The following is a 26892-nucleotide window of genomic DNA, read 5'->3' as shown; positions in this document are numbered from 1 at the left end:
ATGTTTATTTTGTGCTACTATTTGACTGAACGCCGGATGCCAGAGCCGAACGGCATGCGTCCTGCCCGGCGAGGCATCCGGCGCTCTATTCGATTGTATTGGTGTGGCGCCGCATTACCGGAGCGGCGGTCCGCCAGGACGCTGCAAGATGCGTCCTAACGCACCAACGGTCCGGCGATGCGGCGGCCACTAGTTCACCGCCGCACATTTTGAACGATCCCATTGAAAACAATGGGATCAGTTCAAAGATGCGTTTCCCTCCGGCGCTTTTCTCCTGCGTCGGAGGGAAACGCCGCCGCACCGCCGGACATATGTAAACCCGGCCTTAGACTTATGATGGGAGAGCCATGATACTTTCTTCTCACATGCCAGCCCTGCCATTTATCATAAATTAAGTCCATAAATTCAGACCAATTAAAAGGCACTCCAGGTTTATTTTTGCCCACATCACGCACATCACTCCAGCATAGCTGTATCCATGGGTTTCATTACTGTGACTGGTAGTGATAAGCGAATCTGCAAAACGTTAGAGTTCATCTAAACCAAAACACTTGGCATTTGTCTCCCGCCTATGGCTATATTCACGCTTTCTAGGACTTCCTAGGGCCACATCCAACTTCTCCAGGCAGTGGGAGCCAGATACCCAGTGTTCGGCAGGTTCACTCATCACTAGTAACTGAGCATTGTCGTCAACAGCCTGAGCCACAGTGCTAAATGTGTCAGTGTCACATATGTGTCACTTCTATCCGGAGGTCCGGCTCTGTGTTTGCTCCGGTTCTGCTGTCATTTTATACTGCGATTATGGAAAATGCAGGAACAACACAGCCAAACTGCAGTAAAAATGTGTGCACATATAGTATTTTTTAGAAAACACTTCAATTATGATTATAGGCCAAATAAAGTACTCCTCATGGCAATATTGGTCTATTAAAACGCATACAATGAAGAAAAAGCATCAAATAAGGGGGGGGGCCTGTCTGGCATAATCTCTGTATGCGGCAGCGTCTGCACAGTGAGCAGTGGTCGCTTACTATACTAATCACTGCTCACTGCACAGAGGCAATGCACAGCCACTGGGTCAGGCAGAATAAAGATACTGTATAGGGGTAGCTTCACACACACATCATATCGCAGCGGATTTTCTGCTGCGGATCGCCAGCGGATTTAATCTAAGTAACTGTACACAGCATCAAATCTGCACCTTCAAATCTGCTGCGGATCCTGTACGTGTGAATGCAGCGTAAGAATATATACAGTACATAGGGAGATGAGACCCTGCTCTGTATAGCACTGTGCAGAAGCACTAGATTTAAGCAGCAAATTGGAAAATGCAGGGCTTAGATAGCCCTCAGTTCCCAGGTTGGTCACAGTAGAGGGGGCCGTGTCAACCCTTACTCCTGCCAGTCAACAGAGATGCATATATAAAGTAAAAATATACATTTTAAGAATTAAAATGAATACAAGTGAGTAATAACTTTATTAAAGCACTGTATTAGCAAAAAAGAAAATTTTCTTTGGAGTACCGCTTGAACGAATAAAAATGTAATAAAGACTTACCAGAAAAAAAGTGCCAAGCAGCTGGTTCTCAACATTAATCTAAATTGTGGAAATAACTTCTAGTTTTGAGACTCTGAAAGGTCACAGGCTTGGAGGCTCCTACTGTGTTTTTTAAATGGGAAAAACAGCTTGGGAGCGCAGTGCCCACTGACTGCAATGGGACAGAAGTAATTAGGTGGCTGACTTGCTTAGTGAAAGTCAATCTGAGCTTCATTGGGTAGCGAGGACTGGCATTTCAGATGCTTTAAAGGGCTGGCAAATATCTATGTGCACTTCAATTCTGTGCCAGTTCCAAGGAGTTGTCACTTTCAATTTGTTCCTTCCTCTGAGAAGGAAGTCAGCTGTTTGCATTAAAACGTGCCAGGCTTTATTGTATTGGGATTTGAAAAACACTAAGCAGTATTGTAGATTGTAACAAAAATAGCTTGAACAGTGTGTGGTTGTTTGCGTTACTGGTGTAAACTCATGAGCAAATGCATCATGTCAGAGGTACACATTTTTAGATGTGTACTAATGTAGCTACAATTTATCAGAATGTGCCCAGAACTCAACAGAAAGGCAGTCCTAGTAGGCTCTGATCATTAGGGGGCATGCTAAGCCCCCACTACTAGGCAATTGGCAATTAGTTAAATGGATACAAAATTATATAGGGCCAGGGAATGGAAGGGGGAAACAAAACAAAAGGATATACAGTACTAACCCTAACTCAGTGACTTTCTGCAGTGTCCTGTGCTTAGTGTATGGGGACATCAGGGCACTTCTGTCAGGAAATCCAGAAGAGCGGCAGCCCTTTTATTCCTTGACCCTGTATAATTGGCTAGAAAACCCTTTAAGGATATGTTAACATGTACTACTTAAAGGGTACCTACTTGGACAACGAGAGGATACGTTGAAAAACTCCTGCCTCTTTGGATGTGATGGAATTCTCCACAGTGGCGGAGACTGTAATGCTAGTGTATTACAATGCAATCTATGGTGCTTCTGGGCATTCCGTCCCCCACTCGCATCAGAAGAGGACAGCATACCTGCAGGAGTTTAACATATAGTGCTGCGCTATCCAAGAGATAGGTATGCTTTACTCTGCTGCGGATTTGAGGCTGCAGATTTCAACTATTTATATTGGTCAAATTTACACCATCATCTCTGCACCTTCACAGCTGAAAAAGGGGTTGGCCACTATCGTAAAATTGCTCAGTGTACAATATTAGTAACTGTACTCACTGTATATACTGACAGCAGCTTCCTGTGTACCTCATAGAGGTAAAATCAGATTCATTTCCTCCAGGCTGCGCTGCCCTGCTCTGGGGTGATTCTGTCCATAAGATGGCCGACATGGAAGAGAGTGTGACCATTCCCCCTCCCAGTGTCCTCCATAGGCATATACAGGCTCAGTGGTGGATACAGTGGGTGAGGCATGGTCACATGTTCCTCCATGTCAGCAATCTTATGGACAGATTAACCACAGAGCAGGACAGCACAGCCTGGAGGAGGGGAGTCTGATGTTAGCTCTATGAGGTACACAGGGAGCTGTTGTCAGTAAGTCCAGTGAGTACGCTTACTAATACTGTACACTGAGCAATTTTACTGTAAAGAGGCCAACCCCTTTAAGTAAGATGAATCTAACCTACTGATATCTCCCTATAGTGCAAGGGGCTCTGAGGCGGTTAGTTTCTTACCTTCACCCTCAGCACAATTTCCATGCAGTTTGTAGTTAAATCCATAGGCTAGTAAGGCGGTTTGGTGTACTGGGAACCAGACTACCTCCCCCGGTGCACCGATACGCCGGCAGCTGGCCCACCCCTTCTGCTTACAGCAGCCTGTAACAATCGAGCTCAGAGATAATGGATCAATGCAGTACATATTTACTGCATTGATCCCTAGGAGCAATCAATGCATTGCTCAAAAAAGTCCCCTAGAGGGACTAAAAAAAAGTGTTAAAAAAAAAAAAGAAAAAAAAAAAATTGTCAGGTCAGTGAATACAACATGCAAAACAGAAGGGGAATGATTAGGAGGTGCAAAGGAGAAGTGGATCAGTTGCTTATAATCACCAGTGAATTTTCAGGTCTTATTTTTTAAGAGATCCTTTCATTTTGTTAAAGATGCTCCCTAATGTGTCTGTCGAGTCTGGGTCTACCCCCTGTCTTATGTTCTGTTTTTTTCTCTGCCTTTATTTCTTACTATATCATAGGGAGCCGTACATGTTTCCCGATTACACGGCATAGTCTCATGACCACCTGTTTGTTTCGCTGAGCGTTGTTCTAATACTTCGTGATATTGGGTTCTTTTTTCTCTGCTCACAAATTTTGAGACTATGTGTGAATTCATGCCTCCATACTCTTTGCATTTATAATTAAAAAATAAACCATTTATAAAAAAAAAAAAAAATTAAAGATGCAGTCTATAGCCAACTTCTTTACTATTATGTCCACCAGTTTCTATAAAATTCCCCCATTGTATTCATTGTTTAGCATGACAGTGTAATAGCTAATAATGAGAAAAACACTGCATACACAATGTAGAAGCATAACCGCCCCTTGACTTACATAAAACATTATGTATGATTGCTTTTTAGAAGCCATTTGTGTTTCTTGACTTGAACAGATGCAATGTTTAGCTATGTATGCATGGTTGCCACTGAGCTTATGTGTATTCTGTACTATTCAGACTCTATTTTTGTAGACTTTCAACATGTTAATTGGAGCTAGCAGCAGGCACTGACAATACCATTTCCTAGTGGGATGCGTGAGCCAGTGCACTGAAGTAATTAAGACAAACATCTCTTAAAGCCATTATTTTATGACTCACTGGCAAATGAAAGATGAAGGAGAAGGGATTAGTGTTCTCTCCATTACTTATGCTGGCTATACATTCTCAGCGAAAAAGCAGCTGCGAATTGCGTTGGAGTGTGGAGAGGTGGGAATTGGTACATATGGCCACTGGGTCAGTATGTGGTCACATGGTTCTAGTTAGGTCTGGGGAGATGAGAGACCAATACTGGACTATGGGCAATGGTGTTTACACTCTATCTTGTTGTATGCTGCTATTAGACCCTTAACTTAATGGGGTGTTGCAATCAGGGGCGTAACTAGAAATGGCTGGGCCCCATTGCAAACTTTTGATTGGGCCCCCCCCCCGACTGATCACTAAACGGTCAAGTGAAGTCATAACTACATAACTGCTAGCTCTGGTCAGGAGTACTTGCAGTTAAAGGGACATTTGCAAAACCCAGGAGACCAGCAGGGCCACCCGATGCTGCAAATGATGACGGCTCAGGGGGCCCAGTGTATTGCAGGAGCAGGCCATGGGGCCCCCTGATGCGGCGGGCCCCATAGCAGTCGCTGTGGCTGCTATAGTGGTAGTTACGCCCCTGGTTGAAATACTACTGTAGCTATAGTTTGTCCTGATATTTTGCTGCTATTAGGCCATACGTTATAGGAACTGTGCATATATTTTTTTGCTGTTACAGATTTATTCTGTACGGTGTTATCTGCATTTGGTGTATTATCTATGAACTTGAAAAACTCCCATGTATTTATTTGCCCATTTGTGCGTCATGATTTTTATATATACATGAATTTAAGTTATTCTGAGACCTGAAGTCCCCGTGATATCTAATACAGTGGTACCTTGTTTTAAGAGCTCACAGTTTTTCAAATTGCTGCTATATTGTGCCCACATATATCCTGCTCATTATTTCATGCTTCCTGCAGTCTCTGTCCGCCCTTGTGTTTCCCATTCTCTCCATTACTGTACAGTAACTTATAATATCACATATTCTGCTGTTTCTGAATGTTTGTTTCATTAATTTTACATGTTATTCAGAATAAAAAATAATTGTTTTTGGGATGTGGAACTAATTGTCTGCATTTCTATGATTTCTTATGGGAAAATTTGCTTTGGTTTAAGAGTGGATTTGAATTACAAGCACTATCAGGGGAACAAATTATGCTCGTAATCCAAGGCACCACTGTATATCCCTTATACATTTCCATGTACCAGATTTCTTACAACGGTTATTAATATGTCTAATGTGTGTATGTCTTTTATGGGTGGGCTGATTTTCGTCTGAATAAAATAATTTTTCAAATTTAAGAGTTGTCAAAGTGGAGCTTTTTTGTAGGTTTATACATTTTATACATTATACATTGGTTTAGCCAATAGCAATCTGTACCTATTCCTAATACACATACACAATAAGCTCAGTTTAACCTCCATGTACTCTCAATGGCGAGAAATTCACTGCCAGACTCATGCATGCCCAACCATTCTCTTACCTGACATTTGCTGTCTAGTGAAAATTGAGAGACCCACATACATAGAGTAATTTTAAATCTAAAAACGACCCTACACTTTTTGCGTACGTCAATAGCATAGCATATCCACACCAGATCTATAGATTTCAATGGTGTGAACATAGTATTATAGTAATTACATCTGGTACATGTGAGGGGTTTCTTTTGTAGGATTTAAAAGCATAGAGTGTCACTGTAACTTTCAAAATTTAAACTCAAGAATAGATATGATATATAGTATGATAAAAATTTACATTATTTAGTTTAGTTATGATGGTAAACACTGCACTTCCTGTGTCTAAACACAGGAAGTCGCAGTCATCTGAGCGCTCACAGAAAAGGCAGTCATGTAATTGATGGACACATTGAGCTGTGACTAGAGATGAGCGAACCTGGAGCATGCTCGAGTCCATCCGAACCCGATCGTTCGGCATTTGATTAGTGCGGCTGCTTAAGTTGGATAAAGCTCTAAGGCTATGTGGAAAACATGGATATAGTAATTGACTGTATCCATGTTTTCCAGACAACCTTAGAGTTTTATCCAACTTCAGCAACCCCAGCTAATCAAATGCCGATTGTTCGGGTTCGGATGGACTCGAACCCGAACCCGGTTCGCTCATCTCTAGCGGTGACTCTCTGTACTGCTGTTATGACTTACTGCGTTTTGTCTCTTTTTTTTCCAACAAGGACAAGACAAAAAAGCTGCCTTCTGGAGACTGGACCTGGGATTTGTGGTAAGTATAGCTTTGTATTAAAATATGATAAAAAAACTAAAAAAATAATAATAATCCATCATCATCAATGTAAATTGCAATCTTGCTTTATTTCACATCTACTTTTGATTAAGCTTTTGAAAGTTATAATGACAGGTACACTTTAAGACCTACAAAACTGTATACATTGGCAACTGTACTAGACTGTCTATATGAAACTACATTTGCTCCTCTGAAATAAATGGATTCAGCATATTGTGTGGTTGGTTTTCCAATGTATGCCACAAGCTTAGGCTAGGTCCACACACAAAAGGATAAAGACTGATTCTCAAGAGATCCGATCTACTTCAATGAGGTCCATTTATTTTGCAGGACTTGAGTAGACAGGAAAATGGCATACAGAATTTTTCTGTCAGCTCAGATCCTGAAAAATAATTGGATCTTGAAGCAATTCTCCCTGAGGCGCGCTCTGACATATATGTGAACCCAGCCTTAGGGCTGGTTTAAGATGTGAACTTGGTCTTAGAAGGTCATCAGATGCCACTGTACAATATAAATACAGAGTGCACTGTGGAAAAGATCTGTAATACTATAGGATCAAATGAATTCCTATCTATACTACTACTACTACAAGATCAAACAAATTCCTAAGTCTGGATGCCTAGGAGGAGTTTATGTTTACAGTAACACTGAGTGTATTACCTGCAAGTGTAAGTAACATGCTGTAAATATACTGTAAAGAAAATAAGTAATGTAATAAAGTACCCTTTTCTGATCAATGAAATACATATAAAGTAATCACTGCCCCTTCTAAAGACCGACCGCCCTTCTCGACAGTTGTTTCAGAAGCTATAGTGCGGACTAGTTTTTGTTAAATAGTTTTTTCATATTTTGAAATAAAGATAAAATAATTGCCCCAAAAATATTAAATACTTTTTAGAGTTACCCAAGACCTTAATGGGTTAAGTTTATATGAGCATTTTGGCATATCCTCTATACGCATGATTTTCATTTAACACAAATTGCACTCAATGGATAGAAGTCACATGAAGTGAGAACACGGCAAAGTCAGGAGGGAAAATGGTGCTGCAGGCCAATAAATTCTGAATATTACTTTTATGCAGTACACTGAATGCACTCCTTGATGAATTAAGCCTTAAGATACAGAAATCCTCTTCTAGAACATAACCTTGAAAAGAGAACAATACAAAAAGGACACATCTTCATTGGTGGATATATTAAAGAGAAAGTGAGAGAGATTTAGAACAATAAATTCAATCAATTCTGATTTCTAGCTGAAAACCATGCCCTTGCACACTGCATATTGGTAAACAGAAGGCCCTGTTTGGAAGCTTACAATCTACAAGAGATGAGGCTGATACAGTAGGAATTAGGGTATTTGTTGCACTAGGGCAGGGGTCCTCAACTGGCGGACCGCGGTCCGAATGCGGACCGCGGAGGCCAGCTGTCCGGACCCCAGGGCTCGGGCAAGTGTCGAGGGCCCCCTCGGCACTTGTCCGCCTCAGCACAGAACGCAGGTGCAGCGTTCAGGCACCCAGCCACTAATATCGGGCCGCTGTTAGCATCCCGCCCCCTCTCGCATCCCTCCACCGCCCCGCCCCCCGGAGACTCCCTCTAGGCTCCGGATCCTCTCCCCTGGCTGGTCGCGTAGCTGACGCCGCGCTCCTGCGTGACGTCACTCGTTCCCTCCACAGCGGCGCGCGCAGTTGTCACTTGAGCCTCCAGCAAGCAGCCAGGACAGAACTCCCTGCTGGTGAGTATTCTTGAGGGGGGAGAGGAGGGGGGTATGTAATTGTCTGCTGTTAGTATTAGGGGGCCTCAGTACAGGCTGGGAAGGGCAAGAGCCTCTGCTGAGACCCCTTAATACTAACAGTAAGTGAAAGTGTCATTATTTATTTATCTACTTTACAGGTTAAAGAAGAAGACGGGACTACTTCGGAAAGAAGACTATTGCTTTTTTATATATAATAAAAAGGTTAACAAGGGTTCTCTGGGGAGTTTTATTTCAATAAAGAGCTTTTTAAAGTTGTGTTTTTTTTCTTACTTGTTTTTGGCTTAGTAGTGAAAGCTATCTAATAGATGGCGTCCATTACTAAGCTGGGGCTTAGCGTTAGCCAGTAGAATGGCTAACACTAACCCCCACTTATTACCCCGGTACCCACCGCCACCAGGGGTACTGGGAAGAGCCAGATACCGTCAGGCCTGGAGTGTCAGGAACTGACACTCCAGGACTGGGCGGCAGCAGGCTGGTATTATTAGGCTGGCAACGGCCAAAATAAATGGCCCTTGCCACCCTGATAGTGTCAGGCTGCTGCTGCTTGGTTTTGTATCTGGCTGGTTATGGAAAATAGGGGGGACCCCACGCAATTTTTTTTTTATTATTTATTTATTAAACTAATGCATGGGGTCCCCCCTTTTTCCATAACCAGCCAGATACAAAACCAAGCAGCAGCCTGACACTATCAAGCTGGCAACAGCCAAATAAGTGTCCCTTACCATCCTGATAGTGTCAGGCTGCTGCTGCTTTTGTTTTGTATCTGGCTGGTTATAGAAAATAGGGGGTACCCCACCCATTTTTATTTATTTATTATTATTTATTTATTTATTAAACTAATGCATGGGTTCCCCCTTTTTCCATAACCAGACAGATACAAAACCAAGCAGCAGCAGTCTGACACTATCAGGGTGGCAAGGGCCATTTATTTTGGTCATTGCCAGCCTAACAATACCAGCCTGCTGACGTCTATTCCTGGATCGTCAGTTTCTGACACTCCAGGGTTGACGGTATCTGGTTCTTCCCGGTACCCCTGGTGGCGGTGGGTACCAGGGTAATAAGTGGGGGTTAGTGTTAGCCATTTTACTGGCTAACGCTAAACCACAGTTTAGTAATGAACCACTTTTAAGCCAAAAATAAGTAAGAAAAAAAAACACAACAACTTTAAAAAGCTCTTTATTGAAATAAAACTTCCTAGAGAACCCTTGTTAACCTTTTTATTATAAAAAGCAAAAACCCTTCTCTCCATAGTAGTCCCATCTTCTTTATTTCAAACTGTAAAGTCAAATGAATTAAATAAATAAAGACACTTTCACTAAGTAACAAGCAGATGTCTACTGTCATTATTAAGAGATCTTAGGGTCCATTTACACAGAAAGATTATCTGACAGATTATCTGCCAAAGATTTGAAGCCAAAGCCAGAAACAAACTATAAACAGAGATCAGGTTACAAAGGAAAGCCTGAGATTTCTCCTCTTTTCAAATCCATTTCTGGCTTTGGCTTTAAATCTTTGTCAGATAATCTTACTGTGTAAATAGATCCTAATAGTGCATTTACACAGACAGATTTATCTGACAGATCTGTGAAGCCAAAACCAGGAACAGACTATAAACAGGGATCAGGTCATAAAGGAAAGACTGGGATCTATCCTCTTTTCAAATCCATTCCTGGCTTTGGCTTCCAAAATCTGTCAGATAAATCTTTCTGTGTAAACGCACCCTCAGAAGAGGCTCTTGCCCTCCCCAGTCTGTACTGAGACCCCCTAATAATGACAGTAGACTTAAAGAGGTACTCCGGGCCAGGGTTATTTTTTGTGTATGGCAAGCAGGTGGATATAGAGGCCGCCGGCCCTAACCTCCCTGATTCCAGCGCCGGGTCCAGGATTGCACCGCCCCATTCCCCTATCCCGCTGCCGCTTCCTGGTCTGAGCTGGAGTGGGGCTAGCATTTGTTCGATACTAAAAATGTATACTGATGTCATGGGTAACATTGTTTTCAGTATACAGTTATTTGAACAATAACAGGGGTGGACTGATAATATGCATGATGATGATATTCCCTCTTGTTTACTGGTATTATTGACAATATATAGGTTTTGGTATGCTGGATTTGGTCAGTTTCAGTTGATGGTGATTTGTATAGAAATATTACTCTTTTCATACTTTTCATAACTAATATTGGTCATAGTGTCTGGCATTTTGTCACTACTGGTATGATGGGAATAATATTTGCATGAGAAGCTAAATAAAATATTGGGGTCTCTGTGGTACCTGCTGTTTTACTGTCGCCACATGATTTGCTCCAAGGGGGCCCACTGAGGCTCTGTTGCCCTAGGGCCCATAAAAACCTGGAGCCGGCCCTGGCTACAGCCATTGGAGCTAATGCAGCAGAGGAGGAGGGATGTTGTACCTTCTTGCCTCCTGCACCAATCAGACAGGAAGGCAATGGCTGGGAGAGCTACACAGGCATAACGGGAAGGCGCCATTTTATACTGGGATTGATGAGTATGAAGTGTCAGTGAAGCAAGCCGGGGATGAGATTGGTTGTGTGAGAGAAACTAAAGTTAAAAATAATAATCAATTATTTTTTTTAGGCCATATCTATCAGCAGAGCAGCAGAATAGCACAGTGTTGTCAGAATAAACTGCAGCATAGCACAGTGTGGTCAGAGGAAATTGCAGCATAGCACAGTGTTGTCAGATGGACAATTTTGCTCAGTCACCCCTATTTGTGGCTTGGTAGGCTACAGGTCCATAATTGGCTAGCAAAGTCAAGCCCCTGCAACGTGTAATAAGCCATGGCTAGTGCTTTAAAAAAAAGAAAAGTAGATACAGAAAATCGAGATTTTAAATCTGAATGGACAGATAAATACTGTTTTATTCTCACGAATGCAGCTCAGCCAAAGCCACTGTGTTTAATATGCAATGAAACAGTGGCCCTGATAAAGAGTAGTAATGTAAAAAGACATTATGAAACAAAACATAGAAGTTTTGAACAGAATTACCCTCTAAATTCGGAGATACGGGCAAAAAAAATTAGTTCCTTGACTGCTTCATATGAAGCATCTACAAAGCGGCTTGTCAGCTCTCTATCCCAACAGGAAAAAACGACAGAAGCGTCACTAAGGGTTGCTTGGATTTTAGGTAAACACAAGAAACCATTTTCGGATGCAGAGGTAGTTAAGGAATGTATGGTCGAAGTTGTAGGCACCATGTTTGAAGGCAAACAGAGAGAAGAATTTCAGGGGAAAATAAAACAAATTCCCTTATCTGATTCTACGGCAGCACGCCGAACTGAAATAATTTCCGAAGATCTGCTCTCGCAGCTTCAGCTTAAAGTTAAAATGGCAGATTGTATTTCCTTAGCTGTGGATGAATCCTGTGATGCCACTGATAATGCCCAGCTCATGGTATTTGTAAGGTTTTATGATAAGACACAAAATGTTTTTTGTGAGGATCTGCTTGGCATGACTGCACTTCACACCCATACAAGAGGGGAAGATATCTTTGAAGCAATAACAAAAATCCTGAAAGACAGGGGCATCAACTTGGATTCTGTGATTTCAGTTGCAACCGATGGAGCTCCTGCTATGATAGGAAAAGAGAAAGGGCTGGTGGCCCGCCTCAAAGTACTCAATCCTAGCTTGATCTCCTATCACTGTATTATACACCAGTCTATCTTGTGTGCCAATTTGGGGGAAAAATATGCAAATATTATGGAAAATGTTATGAAGTTGATTAATTTTCTCCGGGCTTCTTCAGCACTTCAGCATCGTCTGCTTAAAGATTTTCTCTCTGAGGTCAATTCTGCATTTAGTGATCTACTTGTCCACAACAATGTCCGATGGCTTAGTAAGGGAAGAGTCTTAGAACGCTTCTGGAGCATTCGGAATGAGCTGGAGACATTTTTAGCTAAACAGAAGACGGAAAAAGCAAGAGAATATTTGACATTTCTCCGTAACAAAGACAGCATGGAAATTGTTGCTTTTCTAGCTGATATTACGGGCCATTTAAATGATTTAAATGTAAAACTGCAGGGCAAAAATCAAACTATATTCGACCTGATGGAAGCAGTGAGGGCTTTTCAGAGGAAATTACAGCTTTTCTATTGTGATATGCAAGAGACCTTGCTTTATTTTCCAAAGCTTAAGGAACATATCCAAGAAGCAAACACCAAAGAAAGTCTTTTCTGTAACCATGGGGGCTTCATGCAGAATCTTATTGACAATTTTCAAAGTAGATTCCAAGATTTCACAATTGGACAGGAAATATTGCTGTGCATTAAAAACCCTTATCTGGTTAAAAATGTTGGCCAGTTTGCTGCTGAGGCCCATGATTCTTTTACATGGGCAAGTTCAGCTACTCTACAGATTGAAATAATTGATCTGCAAGAAGATGCAGCTCTGAAAGCTCAGTTTAATGACTGTGACTCAATTACATTCTGGACAAAACTTGTTATCCCAGCTAAATACCCCCTGCTACAAAAAATTGCAGTCAGTGTTCTTACTATGTTTGGTTCTACATATACATGCGAATCTGCATTCTCCACAATGAATCTGGTGAAGAACAAGTACCGCACTCGGATCACAGATGAGCATTTGCATCAATCTGTTCGAATGGCAGTCACCCCCTTTGTACCTAATTTCAAAGGGCTGGTGAGAGAGAAAAAATGCCAGTTCTCCCACTAAGAAGCATCAACTCTGTTTGTAAATAGTTCTACAACGTTTGTGAAAAGTTATTAAAACACGTTTCCTACTGATGTTCAGCTCGGACCTTCACCTAACAATAGACTCCGGTAAGTGGACCTTCACTAAAAGTTGTTGAGTACCCCTGCACTAGGGGAACCTGTCACCACTCCTGGCCATCAGTTTTTAGTAAATCCTTGTAATCCCCAATAAATAACAATTCTAGTGCATCTTGTAGCTCTGTAATGTTATTGTAAAATTATGACTTAAAAGGGAATCTGTCAGTTAGGACAGTCTAAACCTGCTGACAGAGTCTCTTTAATAACCAACTGGGTGTTACCAATTGGCACATGTCCCTACACAGTTTGGCACTGTCAGCTCTGGTTGGGTATTAGCAGCGTCACACACCCCAGCAGCGTCAATTAGTAACACCCGGTTGATTGAGTTACACAATCCAATAAGAATAACACCAAAAGACAGCTATAAAAATAGGTGAACCCAAATTGTTATGTCAAGGACATAGGGGGAGATTTATCAAACATGGTGTAAAGTGAAACTGGCTCAGTTGCCCCTAGCAACCAATCAGATTCCACCTTTCATTTTCCAAAGAGTCTGTGAGGAATGAAAGGTGGAATCTGATTGGTTGCTAGGGGCAACTGAGCCAGTTTCACTTTACAACATGTTTGATAAATCTCAACCCATTGAGTGTATTTGCAAGGTGGGAGTGGTGTATTCCATTCTTGTTCGGGTTAGGTCTTGATGGCTACAATTATGGTCTCATGCACGTTCATAGCCACAGCCATAGCTTCTGATGGAAGAGTGGAACTTAATCCTCCAGCGGCCCTGATGACAGGTACACTTTCAGGCCATGTTCACACAACGTATATTTTAGTAAAAGGTACGGCCATTGCTGTCGATTGACACAATGGCCGTGATTAATATGAAAATATACGTTGCCGTCTATGGAATCCCAGCCGGAGTATATACACATGGTATAGGCTCTGGCCGGGATCCCTAGTGGCGCTGCGAGAAACTGACAGGCCAGTCAGTGCACAGTGGAGCGAGTGGCTCTGGCTGCACACTCCATTGTGTGCAGTGGGGAGTTCTGATGCGGGTGTGCATGGATGCCCGCATCAGAATTCAGCAGTGGTAAAGATCATCCAGCCGGTACTGCAGTACTGGCCGGGATGATCTTTTCTGAGACCATACTCATACTACTTGTGAACATAGCCTTAAGCTGTAGATCTGATGCTGTGTTCCATCATTTAGTTACACCGATATCTGCAGCATCTAATCTGGTGGATAGGGCTTGGCTGAACTAGTGTTTGGCCAACATGTATGCTAAAACATAATACTGTATATACTGTCTATTGTGTGCAAAAACACCACTTTTGGCTGGGTGCATGGGTCCTTAAGATACATTGGGCATATGTAAACACAACCTTCCCAGTACATACATTTAACAAGGTTATATCTGAACACAGTCTAAAGCTGCCATACATTTATAACAGCTTAATGGCCGACAGCTATTTCTCTCAGTGCCCCATATAGACTTGGCAGTCATGTAAAATTATATATATAGTTGATGTTAGCAGCAGACAATAACATTTCCTTTAATAAATTAGAGAAACATTTTTGTGTCTTGTCCACACAGTTACACATATCCAGACAGTAGTTTTAGAACTGAAAATGCATGTGGTAATATAAAGATGTATAACAAACACCAAACACACAAGGGATGTGAAACATTCATTGCACTACTCCACCCAACAGAGGTAGCACTGGGGCCCACCCTACTTCCTGTATGTAGAAAGGAAGTCTGTAACTGAACTCTCGGTACAGTTACCACAGCCATCCCTGGCAGGCTGGAGGTGGTTCCATCATATGGAGCAAAGCGAATAGTCAGGTGCCATACATCAGAGATGCTCTTCCCCTAGAAGCAATGCCTCTAAGCAAGAACTGCTGTGTAATCATCCTGTGTCTGACAAAGCAGGTTACTGGGATGCAGAAAGGCTGTGTGTGTTTGGCCTGCAGACATTACTGAATGAAGCCATTAGTGCAAAAACCAAGAAGATGCCCGTTTTCTCCAACCCTGTAATAGCACAATGCAGCTCAAAAATATAGGTCATTTAAACGCTACTAGACTGCATTAAAACCTGACAATTCTATATTACCAGCCTGGTGGAGATGTTGCAATGCATGATCTTTATACAGAGAAATGAATAATTTTTGGCATCTTTTTTTTTTTATTTTATTGAAAAATGTTATGTTCTGTAGATTCATAAGTGTCCAGAGCAGGCAGTCATTGCTAGGAGCCTTGCAGGGTAACACCTTCCAGGCTCCTAACAGGACATAAAAACTGTGCTCCTCTTACATATACATCCCACAATATGTATACATATCGCGATGAAAGCATTTCCATCATAAAACCTTGGTGCCAGTCTTCTGGGGCCTATGTCTCTTTGGAGTATCATACATACCATTTTAACTTTACTTTATAAAAAAAAAAAAAAAAAAAAAAATAATAAAAACAAACTTTTCATATATGTTGCCTCCAGTGTCCCTCAATAAACACATACATAAACTAAAAAGTTGTAACAGGAAGGGAAAACAAGTGGCCCTTTGTGTGAACCCCTTGTCGGATCAGTGTCACACCAAATACACAATGTAAAAGCTGCACTAACATTCACACTATATCAAACAAGAGCAAAAAAACAAATACATTCATGAAGAGCATTGTGACGTGATAAAATGACAACATAGTTAATCCTGTCACTTGGTATCCTCTTACCTTCAGGGTGTTGGTGGATGACTGATACCCCTGCTTGGATCTGTGGCTTAGCACTCACCAACAAAGCTTCGTTTCTAGCGGTTTGGAGCCATTGTATCTGATAATACTTCCAACAAGCCCAGGCTTCAGAGCCAAAAAAAGAGATCAGTCAGCAGCTTGTCTCCAGTGACTGGCTGGCATAGCCCACACTGCTCGCAGCAGCTACTACATCACAGAGCAGCAGAGAGGGAGGGGGAGATGAGAGGGCTGGATCTCAGCCGCATTCTGCTGTCATCTGCACTCACTGAAGTTGGAGATTCTCACTTACATGCAGCTGCTTGCAGTTTAAAGTTGTAGGACCCCGTCATATAGTCTAACCAGCATCTATTTTTATGTTCTCTTCTCATTTGGGAGCTGCTTCTTTAAGGCTGTCCTGATGTGACTTTTTGCTATTAACCTCAGAAGCTCCATTCTGTATCAATCGTCATGATAGTCCACAAATGATAAAGAATAAAGGACATTGATGCACTGGCCTCCTATATATTTTCACCTCACTTTAATAAGGTATAATATAAAATTCTGTAAGCTGTAAGTAACCGATGTCCTTCTTGTCAAAGACCAAGTGTACTGGCCCCAGGTGCTGACTGTATGAGGAGGTCAGCCACAGCCCCCAGGCTGCAGTACCGTCATGGGCAGCATTCTCTCCTAAATGCACATACATAATGAATGAGGCCAGAAGATTATCCCATTATATGACATGATGATGTCACCGCCTGCAGATGTTCTTCATGTGTGAAAGGAAAGTGCCAGCTTATGGAAAATTCATGTCAGACACCAGAAGCTGACCCGGCTCCAGCCATTCTGTGTCATTAATAGGAGGTAATACTGGCAGGATACTATCTAAAAGGAAAGAATACAGGCCATCTAACCATGAAAACTGTATGATGTATAAAGTTTATAAACTGAAAAATAGAACTCCACTACCAACACCAGCTCTGATAGTGTTATGTTAGGTCTAGAAGGCTCACAGGTTGACTTTATATTATAGTGTATACTGATCCAAAAAGAAAGTACATTTCCATCTTTTTAGGTAGAGGGGGACTGGTGCCTATAGGGGGTTACTGGTATTGCAGCTCCTCCCCATTCCAGTAGGTGCAATACCAGACAGTCTATAAAAGGTGATCTGATAACTACACTACTACACTACTAGAGACTGCCCACGGTGAGCAGCGGGACCAGCCTCGGGACCCCCATAGGAAAGCCAGACTTCTCCTTTAATCACAGTGAGTTCATCAGCAACTTGACCTCAGAAGAACCCTATCAGAATTACAAGAAAGCTACAATGTTGCAAATAAAGACAGTCAGGGACTTCAGCAGACATCAGATGTCTCCGAAGGAAGGGGTAAGGTGGTGGTGGTGGTGGTGGTGGTGGTGTGGGGGGGGCGACAGAAAAAGGCTCACACAGATTTTTGTGTTTCCAGCAGAAAGAAAGCAACTCAGAACTGGGGAAGGAGACTGAATAGATAAAAACAAGTATGGAATGAATTGTTAGTCTCAGCAACATATGAGAAGTTATGTTTGAGTGAAATATCTCTTTAACAGTGAGTACCCAGCTGCTTATAGCAGCCAGTTCTCACCTTCTATGATGGGCGCTCCGCTTTAAAGATCCCTAGCAAATGCATGGCGTACAGGTACGTCATGGGTCGCCTGGTCCCAGGTGGCCATGCTGTATACGTACGTCGTCTGTCATCTAGGGTTAAAGAGAAAACACAGCTACTTCCTTGCGGAACTGTACCCAGGTTGTTAGTAATTTTACAATTAAGCTCCAGAACCTGGATAACCCTTTCAATGTATTTTTTTTTATATGTCTGTCTATTTTATTAACAAAATACTTGGTTAATCTGATGGCTATAAAGTGTCATTTTATTTGATGTAAAAGTCGAGTTGCCATCTAAAAATGTGGTGAATGACCTGATGTACAATAAAAGGGACATGCAGCATCCACAGTGATCAATGCATTGTATTTGGGATGACAGAATTTTCAGGGTCTGCTTAGGTTGTTAGAGATGTTACATAACAGCATAATAAGGTGCATTACACCATCCATTGCTTTTGTAAATGAATAAAGGGATATACTGACTGGGATGGACCGTGTCACTTCTTGCATGTTGTCTCTATTTCATTATGGCAGTAAAGGCATCAAACTCTCGGCCCACTAATGTGTCTCTAAAGCCATGAAAAGCTCTCAATAGTGCTAAGCAAACATCCTGTCCTCTCTAGTCCTAGATCTTTGGACACATTAAATGATACTGAGATCATGTCTGCTACAGAGGGGCCCATGTTTTTTCCCCAGCGTATCTTGTTTTGCTAATTCAGTGGAAAATGCCAGATAATGCTCCCTAGTTCATCCCATAATTAGACAGGCATAAAGGCTGCCATTGTGCACTTGTTGTGATAGTGCTACCTATAAATTATTCACTCTATTCAAGTGCAATCTGCTGTGGCTTTTATAAGCAGGGACAACTAGTAGACGCAGAGAGCGCAGAACCCAATGTGGTGTCAGATAGTATGTCGAAGCCTTAAGGATGTCACCCCCAGCAGTTGTCATAAAAACTGTGGCTTTAATTGATTTCAGATTCCAGAGTGGAGTGTGGGGACGAGAATGTGGCAAGTGATCTACAGCTGTCCAACAAATATTCATGTGACCATGCAAACTATTCCACAGTGGTGCCTTCCATGGGCGTGCAGAGCATCTGACATAAGTTCCTAATACCAGCTACAGATTTTTTAATATTTTAATAAAATAGAAGCTTAGCTTTTTATTAAGAAGCTAGAAATCCAGCCTAAGTGCAAAAAAAAAAAAGACTTGAGTTTTGGTCAGGGATTCTATTACAACATCCATGGTTTTTGCCAGAAATCGCCGCACTTATGGGCCCCCAGACACCGTTTACTGAACAATGCTGGCCCGAACCACTTCCTGTTTTAGCAAAGAGCTGTGTGACTACAGTTTCCAGCATCCCCCTTGGCGAGAGTCCCTTCCCCATGAAACACCCATGTCCAGTTTCCCCTCCCACTGAACAGCATACAGCCATACAAGGGAGGCAAGAAGTCCGGTGGGAGTCACCCTCCAGGATCCAGGAATACCGAGAAGAGTGACAAGGAAGATGGTGCCTTGAAATGGACCTCAGGTCGTGACGTAAGCAGAAAAATAAAGACTACAGTACTTCTGGCGGCCAAAGAGGTGATGAAAAGTGGGGTATAGCCTTTGATTTATAATTATATAAGCCCTTTAAACCTTCTAAATCGTTAAGAATCAGAAAGCTTTTCAGTTGTTTAAGCTCCCTAATACTCCATTAAAAAGGTATGTGAATTAAAAGTGAATGAAAAAAAAAAAAAAGAAAAAGAAAAAAAAACTGGCACAAATTTTGCCAAAAATTGCAGCAAATTTTGCCGTTATTACATAGAGATTTAATTGCAGGTTTCCATTATTTAAAAGCCATGTGGAAGCCCCTGAAACTTAGTACACACAGTCCAGTCACCTTATTGTCAGCACTTGTAACTTTGATGTTGGCAGCACATAGATCATGGGTCTCCAAACTGCGGCCCTCAGGCTGTTGCAAAACTACATTTCCCATCATTCCTGGACAGCCAAATCCAAAGCTTTAGCTGTCCAGGCATGATGGAAGTTGTAGTTTCGTAACAGCTGGAGGGCCGCAGTTTGGAGACCCATGCCATAGATCATAAGGAAGTCATGTGTTGTGAGCTGGCTTGTTATGTATACAAGGTATGCTATAAGCAGCCCTGCATTTCCCAACACAAAAACTTTGGTGCAGCAGAGGGGTCCATGTTGCACCTTACTGCTGCAACTCATTGCAATGACAATATGTAAAAAGTAACTTTTTTTTTGCCCTTCTAGTATACTAAAAGTTGCGCCCATGTGGAATCTATTGGCGTAATACCAATATTATTATTATTATTATTATTATTATAATTATTATTAACTACTACTACTACAAGTTGCAATCCTTTGATCATCTAGATAATACTTTGGAATACTCAGTATTCCAAAACATTAAAGTCTGTAAAAGTAAAAGGGCAAACTATTAGGCTATGCCAAATAGTAGGAAGTGAAATGGCCGAGACAGGGGAAGCCCTGGAACTGCTGTACCTGGAAACCTGTGGACACCTATTGCCATCTTAATGGAGCTTTCTAACAATGTTAGAAATAAATAAACAATCACTTAGTCAACTGAATCAATTACTAGACATAAATATCTTGTGCAGCAAAAAAGACCTCAAATAGCCATGCAGCAGTAAAATAAAATAAAAAAACTACAGAAAAAATAACTGGAAGTAAAAAGAAATACCTTTAGTAGGTGGGGCTTAAAGACTCTGGTGACCAAATGTGAGTTTTTTTTACTTTTATTATTTTCTGTCACAAAGTAAAGCTAAAGAAATAAATCATTCGCCTGTTGGGGCCTCTTTATTGCATTGGTTGATTATATAGGTATATTCTGTATTAGCAAACCACTAAACTTGCTGACAATCTAAATGGCGGAGTCTTTGCAAGAATCAAATGCGTAATGTATAGAATGAAGAAGAAGCCTGACTATTCCTACAATGAGGTCCATCAACAAGTAGCCACAAAATGTATCTCAAAGTTCTTGGTATTATTCACAAGGTCTATTCATGATAATGCAACCTGAGGCTGGGTTCACACTATGTATATTTGAGGCTGTATTTGTGAGGCTGTATAGCAACCAAAACCAGGAGTGGATTGAAAACACAGAAAGGCTCTGTTCACATAATGTTGTAATTGAGTGGATGGCCATCATTTAATGGCAAATATTTGCTGTTATTTTAAAACAACGGCTGTGGTATTGAAATAATGGCCGTTATTTACTGTTATATGGCGGCCATCCACTCAATTTCAACATTGTGTGAACAGATCCTTTCTGTGTTTTCAATCCACTCCTGGTTTTGGTTGCTATGAGGACCTGACATGAGGACCAAATACTGCCTGAAATATACATAGTGTGAACCCAGCCTCAGTGATCCTGCATTACCAACCATTGAGTTTGATGGCAATTAATGCTGAATCTACAATGGGACTTTGTGAATAGTCTCCATAGTTCATGGCCATGGGAAACTTTCTGAATACGTCTGGCCCTGGTCTAATACATACAGAGCACGTTAAGCATTAATAGTTCACCTTTTTTTTTTTTTAAAGATTTATTATAAATGAATTTTATATCTGCAAATGTATACATAATTATACATAATGTTGGCACACAGCTATATAGCCTCTATGTGTTGCTGTCCAGGCTTTAATGGAGCAGTGTATACAAAGATAGCCTTCCCCAATGAACATACAGTATCATGTATAAGTAAAAAGCATTACACTAGTTTCTGAAAAAAAGCCTACAGGTTCAATAAACTTGTCATCAGAGAGTAAGAGAAATATTCCTGTTACACAATCCATGTAACATCTGAAGTGTACTAGTACCTTTAAAAAATCCTAAAATGTTTGCAGTCTAAGGCTGGGTTCACACACAGTATATTTCAGGCTGTATTTGGTCCTCAAGTCAGGTCCTCATAGCAACCAAAACCAGGAGTGGATTGAAAACACAGAAAGGCTCTGTTCACACAATGTTGAAATTGAGTGGATGGCCGTCATATAACGGTAAATAACTGCCATTATTTCAATATAACAGCCGTTGTTTTAAAATAACAGCAAAAATTTGCCATTAAATGATGGCCATCCACTCAATTACAACATTATGTGAACAGATCCTTTCTGTGTTTTCAATCCACTCCTGGTTTTGGTTGCTATACAGCCTCACAAATACAGCCTCAAATATACATAGTGTGAACCCAGCCTAAAGGAGGTTACATACAAGTCTAATTTCATATAAGCTCCTCTGTCTCCTTTAAACAAGATATCTACAAAGAAGACTGGATGGGCAGAAACCTGATTGAAGTCATTGTGACACCGCAGCCTAAATATCAGCACAGATTCGGAGCCATGTGATCAGAAACTTCAAAGACATGTAAATGGAAGAGCCAAATATTGTAAGCAATAGGTGTCTGCCTGTCCCAATTCTCAATGCATTATGTAATCAGAAGAAATTAGAAAATGTCAGCCTCATTTTTAGCGAAATTGAACTTGGCAAGCCATGCACTGAAGATCTCTACAGACGAGCCTCCTACTTCTTGTGATGTTAGCCTAAGTACTTAAAGTGACACTGTCACCCCCTTTGTTCATTTTGACATCTCTACACAGGTGTAAAGGGTAAATTTAGTGTTTTTCATATCTTATTTCATATCATATGTCATGGTGCTTGTTCAAGTAAAAAGTGTCCTTTTATCATCTGCAGATTGTATTAAGTGGGCGTGGCCTCGCGGGACTAGCGCCACATAACCCCGCCCACAACTGCACAATTGGCCCCGCCCCCTCGCCGGCCATTGGAACAGGCTGGCCGAAAGGTCTAGACTCCACCCCCTTTACGTTGGACAACCAATGGGCGTCAAGGGGGCGGGGCCAACCGTGCCGTTGTGGGCGGGGTTATGTGGCGCTAGTGTCGCGAGGCCACGCCCACTTAATACAATCTGCAGTTGATAAAAGGACACTTTTTACTTGAACAAGCACCATGACGTATGATATGAAATAAGATATGAAAAACACTAAATTTACCCTTTACACCTGTGTAGAGATGTCAGAATGCACTAAGGGGGTGACAGTGTCACTTTAATGCATTTGCATGTCAAATTACACTTTGTGCTTTGTGGGGTGGGGTGCTTTCAAATCCTCAATGTCTTCAGTTCTCATCGGAGTTGTATGAGCTATAGATTCCAGGCTGGTGCTTAGCAACGATGGCAAGCAGCGAGAAGCAGCAAGGAGCAGCCCACAGCAACTTCTAGGTAGCAGCCCACAGCAAGTTCTGCTGTAATTCCTCTCACAAAGACATTTTCCTAGCCTGAGTAAGTATTTCAGAGAGCCCTTCAGTGGCAGATTGCCCCAGCATCACAGAGCACAGTAGAGGATGACATCACGAGGCTCCGGTTACAATAACAAATGCGTAAGTGCACATGTATATTTAATGTAATTGGTCTAAGGCTGTGGGCAATCTGGAAGACACCTAAGAACTGTACTGATCTCAATGTAGACACACAGCTATGTACCGTCATGGAGGTCACCATTTAGGACATACTAAAATATAAATGTACTTTCAAAGAATGTTCAATGTTCGCATTTCACAAAATGACCAATTTACCAATAAACAAAATATATAAAGTCGTTCTCGAGCTATAATAGTAACAGAATGGGTGGACATAAAAAATTAACTATGCACACTGAAGAACAAGATGTTGTGAAGTAGGGGTAGTCCAGGATCAAATAGGGGCAATGGCTCCACAGATGTAATCTAAAGAGGGCCCAGTAGAGACAATATGGGGAGTTACAGGGTAAAGCTGGGTCCTGTGTATGTCCTAGACCAAAAACTCATTCATAAATTTCTTCATTCAGAAAAACAACCACTGTTCCTAGTCTATTAAAATGTCCTTCTTAGAGGAGGTTCCCACTTTAATAGCCATGTGGTTTTTGCAGCGAAAACTACACTGATTTTCCTGGATTTATGGAATCCACACAGATTAGTTTCGGCAGATTCTGTCACTCGTAGCTGCGCACCTCTCCGCCCATGCCATACACACCATTCTATGGCAGGGCGGATTCCGGCTTCTGCCGAACAAACTGATATGTTAATTTTTTCGGTGGACGGCAGAATCGGCCCGGCCATAGAATGGTGTCTATGGCGCCAGCGGAGAGGCGTGCAGCCGCTAGTGGGTACAAGCGCCCAAATCCGCCAGAACTTATCTGCGCAGTAGTGCGAACCCACCCAAAAACCATGCGACCACAGTGCTGAAAACACTGTTCCCATTGACTTAAAGTGACACTGTCACCCCCTTTTTGCATTATGACTTCTCTTCATAGATGTAAAGGGTAAATTTTGCAGTTTTTCCACCTTATTTTATATCATACGTCATGGTGCTTGTTCTAGTAAAAAGTGATTCTTTTATCGTCTGCGGATTGCGCAGTCTATGGATTTATTATCACTGTGTCTCTTGCTGGTCTATAAAGCTATTGCATGTGAAGACTGGTTACTTAAAGTTAGACCAATTAGTAGTTTGCTTAGCAGTAACATAGATGTATTGAGATTTAGGGGAAGAATTTATCATTGCTGTTTGTCTATGGAATCATGTCAATTTGTCGCAAAGTTTTGTGCAGTCACTTTTGTGAAATTTCACATCTTTCAAGAAAGCATGATTGATACTAGGGATGAGCGACTTTACAGTACTGAAGCACTTTACTAGTCTCATCCGTCTGCTTGTCAGCCTGGACAACTTTCCTGGATGCTGGATGATTGTATATAAGCAGCAGTGTAATAGGAAGATATCCTGTGTAATATAGAGAAGGAGGAGGAGAAGAAGTCATCAGTGTGCTATGGCTGCAGCAGAGTGTGTGTGTGTGTATGAGAGAGACAGAGAGAGAGTGAGAGAGAGAGTCCCTGTGGCCCCTACATTGGCTCCCAATCCTGTGAGGTCACGGCCCCACTCAGAAATGCTCGCTAAGCCAATCAGTGAGTGAGGCAGGACCTAGCTGCAGTCACTGACTGGCTGAGCGGCAAGTTTCTAAGGGGCCTTAATTATTCAGAAGCGCAGACGCTGACAGGGAGAAGAAAAATCTGGGCCTATTGCTGACCTCTATATGACAGGTATCTGGCATTGTTAGCAGTTTTTCTTTGTGTATGGTGAATATTAGTTAGAAACATAGAAGACTGTCAGCAGAAAAGACCACCTGGTCCATCTAGTCTAGTTTTGAGTTCTTCAGGACGTGGTGGCTGGAGACTGGCTGCATCCACTGCACACACACGAGAATCTGCTTTATTTCTTATATCTTTCTTTCTTTATATATTTACTCAGAAGTCACCCCAAGATTATGAGCTGCTGCTGCTGAGTCCATCAGTTATCATTTATTATTCACCCATCAATGCTCAACATTTCAATTGCTCATTAAGGTCTTTGAGATCTTGAAAAAGATCTCAATGAGAGATTGAAACGCTACTTACTAATATGATATATAATATAAATTTTATCCTGATCACAATGATATAGAATTTTTTTTTCCCAATACCAATTCAAAAATAATTTTTACAAAAAAAAAGTGCACAGAATTTGACATAATCTAGTGATATAGATCCTTTTTCCTGTTCTCTATCTCCTACCACATAATTTGTCAATCTAATACTGAACTTGGAAAACCCCTGTTACCCAGGTGACAAAATGCTGCCTATTTGTGTTTTCACACCGGATGAGAGAATGTCACCGGCATCTCAATGATACCAGCTGAAAGGGCTGAAACAGCCAGTGGTGTCCAATGTTAATGCCTGCTCAACATGTGCTGCCGTCTAGTACAAAGTGTCCAATGTGCTTGAATGGGACGGATAGCTAGGTTAACAGCATAACAGTGGGGGACTTGAGCACTGCTAAATCCTTTCCCTGTTTAGCCAGCATATAAAGGTTTATTTGCATCCTGGCTACTGTGTACTTCCTTGACATGGCACATGAGGCAGCTGAGCTGTTTGATAAATTACTGCAAAAAAGCACATATGGGTATAGCCCACCTATTAAGAAAGCATGACGTTTTGTTATAATAACGGATGGTAAAAATTGATAAAGCAATATCTGTTTCCCATTGGCTAACAAAGCAGATTTAAACAGATCACCTGAAACTTTGAAACAGTTACGCGGTACATCTCCTTTCCCAGAAGAAGGAAAAACCCACAAGAAAAGCTAAGTGAAGGATTCAGAAGCCAAATCTTGTAGACTGATACAGATGGAGAATAAGACATGACTGCAGGGATGAACAAAACCTGATGCAAGGTCGCCATGGTGACTAAAAAAATCTCCTCTTACAACTTGGTTTCGCTCCCTGCCCTGGATTCATGGCCAGGAGTTTCTATTTTATCCCCAAAGCAGCTGGAACAGGTTTCTGTATGCAGCCAAATGGCAGCAGAGGGCGAGAAGGCGATGTGAACCCAGCCTAAGGGTTCTTTTACATGGCCAGATATGGCGCTCATCTAAAAAGTACGATCAATTGCGTGGCCAGGTCGCACAATCACTATTATTTGTGCAGCCATTTAAACAGATTACTACCAGCCGCACAACCCATTTACACACGGAGATGTGCAGGCCAATAGCAATAAATTTTGAAGCCGTACAAACACACAAGATCAGCGGACAGACAGCGCTTTCCAGCTCCTCGGCCGATAGCTAACACTATTACTTAAGCCAATTATCAGCTGAAGGAGCGTTTTGAGCAACACTTAAGGGGTTGGCCACGTTATAGTAAAATAGGTCAGTACAAAGTATTAGTAAGGCCGGGTTTACATATCTGAGCCGGTGCGGCTGCGTTTCCCTCCGGCGCAGGAGAAAAGCGCCAGAGGGAAACGCATCACTGAACTGATCCCATTCTTTTGAATGGGACAGTTCAAAATATGCGGCAGTGAACTAGTGGTCGCCGCATCGCCGGACCGTCAGGACGTGTCTTGCAGCGTCCTAACGCACCGCCGCTCCAGTGATGCGGCACCGCACTCATTCAAACAAATAGAGCGCCGGATGCCTCGCTGGGCAGGACGCATGCCGTTCGGCTTTGGCATCCGGCGTTCAGCCAAAGAGTAGCACAGTACATATCTCTCCCCCTGTGTGCTCTCCCCCTCCCCTATAGCCCCCCCCTGTTGCTTTCCCAGTAGTATATAGCCCCCCTGTTGCTCCCCCAGTAGTATTTAGCCCCCCTGTGCGCTCTCCCCCAGTAGTATATAGCCCTGCTGTGTGCTCTCCCCTATAGTCCCCCCCTTGGTCCCCCAGTAGTATATCGCCCCCCCCTGTTGCTCCTCCAGTAGTATATAGCCCCCTGTTGCCCCCCCAGTAGTAGTAGTATTTAGCCCCCCCTGTGCGCTCTCCCCAAGTAGTATATAGCCCTGCTGTCTGCTCTCCCCCAGTAGTAGATAGCCCACCATGTGTGC

At 42.1% G+C, this 26892-nt stretch overlaps 1 protein-coding gene across 7 annotated transcripts in view; it reads right to left on the bottom strand.

The window, feature by feature from the left end:
- RIPOR2 (RHO family interacting cell polarization regulator 2) overlaps positions 1-26892 on the bottom strand; it is a 161048-nt gene that overhangs the window by 78498 nt on the left and 55658 nt on the right. Inside the window, exon 1 of one of the 7 annotated variants that reach the window (XM_069957918.1) lies at positions 15833-15968. The exons of the other annotated variants lie outside the window; for them this stretch is intronic. The gene's annotated coding sequence lies outside the window, so the exon portion shown is untranslated. Of the gene's footprint in view, positions 1-15832; positions 15969-26892 lie in introns of those variants that run through there. 7 annotated transcript variants of the gene reach the window in all.

This window comes from Dendropsophus ebraccatus, chromosome 2, assembly GCF_027789765.1.
Source record: "Dendropsophus ebraccatus isolate aDenEbr1 chromosome 2, aDenEbr1.pat, whole genome shotgun sequence".
Lineage (NCBI taxonomy): Eukaryota > Metazoa > Chordata > Amphibia > Anura > Hylidae > Dendropsophus > Dendropsophus ebraccatus.
This window is presented reverse-complemented; position numbering and strand designations above follow the sequence as displayed.